Here is a 2538-nt window from a genome sequence, read left to right as displayed (position 1 = left end):
TCACTGTGCTGATCCTGCTGCTGCTGCTCAGAATGAGAGTCCAATTTTTATGGTCTTTAACACTCTTGTTTCTACATATCACCTTGCTTTGAAATGATGAATAGCTGCTACCAAATCACAAATCACCACAAACCCGCTGTAGCTTAGTCTGAATAAAATCGAGCATAAATGTATTCCATTGTTCTGGGCATGATAGCTCAGGGTCTTTCTTGTGAGATTTCTTCTTCTATGCAAACCACAGATGAAGATGTCATTCTGGACTTGAACTGCATGAAAGAGACAGTAAGGTCTGCCTTTCTGTTTTCTTTACATGTCTCCAGATCTTGCTAAGTCAGTTCCTTCAGACAGTCATGTAGTTGTGGCACCTGATAATATTTGAAATAGAAGTGCTTTAAACATCAGCCCAGACTGGTGATCTGGGGAACCACACTGATCTTTATGGTGTCAGTTGCAGATAATGTATGATTAGGATGGTGAAAATAAAAAAAAATAAAAACAAACAAACAAACAAAAAAAAACTTGGCTTCCATCCCCAAATACTCTCAAACATGGGTATTCACAAAGAATCTCCACCTCAGGTGGCTGTTGTGAGATGAGTGGATCACTGCCTGCTCCTCACCCCTTTCTCTTGTTGTACAAGAGTTTTGGAGGAGCTGCCAGTCTGTGAACACAGCCTTGTGCTCAGTGGCCACATCAGGAGGAGGATCTTTGGAGTCACCCAGATCAAGCTGATGGCAAAGTTTTCTGTGTTGAGATCGATGATGCCCATCGCTATTACCTTCTTTGCTGGCTGCACTCTACCTTTAATGTACCACAAAATGGAAATATCAATCTTGAGAAGTACGTGTTCTCTTGAACTGGAGAACTAGGGAGTTGTTTAAGTGCTCATCTAGTTTTTCCAGGGCATATTTATTGGCCACCAACTCTGCAATGTTCATGCAGTGAGCCACTGTAGACACTCTTATGTTGCCATGAGTATTAGGCCTAGGTGATGATTCCAGAACAATGGCTATGTTCCAGTGGGCACACATGAGATGCCAGAGTGAAGCCTTTGAAATTATTATTGAGTCATGCACCAAATAGCAACTGTAAGACATTAGAACAACATGTAAACAATTCTTGGTTGTTAACCTGACCACATGTGAAATTAACTGAAACTAAAAAACTAGTTACACTTCTGCAAATTTTGTTTCTTTATTAAATCCCTTGACATGCAAAGACTAATTTCTCATTCAGATCTATGAGGTGTGGAGTTACTATGTTAAATAGACATCATTTGAGATGAGATGACCCACCTTTAATCTGGACCACACCACATGCTGGCCACCAACATAAAGGACACAGACTGAAAATTGTTACCATTGTCTGCTTCTGCTCACTCTTACAGCAATCCTTCCCCTACCTGGCATTGCAGTTAACTTTTCAATTCTGGAATATACTGCAGTTCAGTTGTGACATGCAGCCCTTTTTCCAGAAGACCTACTCATTCTTAGACATTCTTTTGGTAGACAGACATTGTTGGAAATGCTGCGCTACACACTGTAAGTCAATCTAATAAATTGCCTTCATAGACAGATAGATAAATAGGTGATAGATACATAGATAGATACATAGAGAGATGATAGATGATACATAGATATATTATACATAGATAGATGATAGGTAGATAGGTAAATAAAAGATAGATAGATAGATAGATAGATAGATAGATAGATAGATAGATAGATAAGTGATAGAACACAATGGATGAAGTATACATGATACATAGTTGGAGATATATAAAGACAGATCAGACATGCAAGCATATATACATACATACATACATACATACATACATACATACATATATAAACACTTGATAGAGATATAAATCCTGACCTGACCCTCTAAAGAACCTTGTCAAATAAACATGTGTTAGTAGAAGTTATTCTAGAGTAAAAAAATGAGATCCTTTTGAACATCTGAACTAAGCTTTCCAATTTGCCATACCTGTAACTACTGCACACTTCTCCAGTCACTGAAGCCACTTAGGAGAGTCCAGAGAAAACTAGAAGCCCGCAGTATGGACCATTTTACACATGTAGGGAGACAAATACATTTGATCATCTTGATTTACCAGTTGTGAGGGACAAGAGATACATATAAAACAGAGAGAATTAAGGTGCTGGGGGATAGCTTTTTACTCATCATGGGAATAACATAGGAAATAAAAATATCCCAAATCCATCTGAATTAAACTTTGGGTAAATGTGGTGGTGTGGTGTGGTGATAACGTTATCTTTTAATCCCATCTCATCGGTGAGCTGGGCATCAACATTGGATTCAGAGAGGCCAAAAGAGTCTATCTTGAATACTCCTTTCCATGTAACAAAACTGTCTCAGCAATTAGCCACAGGACTCAAGGGAAGCATTAATTTGGATCTCCAGTACACCAGTGTTTGAAGAAGCCTGAGGCTGTCAGGAGCCTGGTGTTCATTTTGTGTCCCCCACAACGCCTCTCTTCTGAGGCAGGGGATATGTGGAGGGAGGGATGTTGAC

At 39.2% G+C, this 2538-nt stretch overlaps 1 pseudogene; it reads right to left on the bottom strand.

Moving 5' to 3' along the window:
• Nucleotides 1-398: 398 nt before the first annotated feature.
• Nucleotides 399-938, bottom strand: LOC110539673 (galectin-related protein-like; annotated as a pseudogene).
• Between the last annotated feature and the right edge of the window lie 1600 nt (nucleotides 939-2538).

This window comes from Meriones unguiculatus, chromosome 15, assembly GCF_030254825.1.
Source record: "Meriones unguiculatus strain TT.TT164.6M chromosome 15, Bangor_MerUng_6.1, whole genome shotgun sequence".
NCBI classification, from domain to species: domain Eukaryota; kingdom Metazoa; phylum Chordata; class Mammalia; order Rodentia; family Muridae; genus Meriones; species Meriones unguiculatus.
This window is presented reverse-complemented; position numbering and strand designations above follow the sequence as displayed.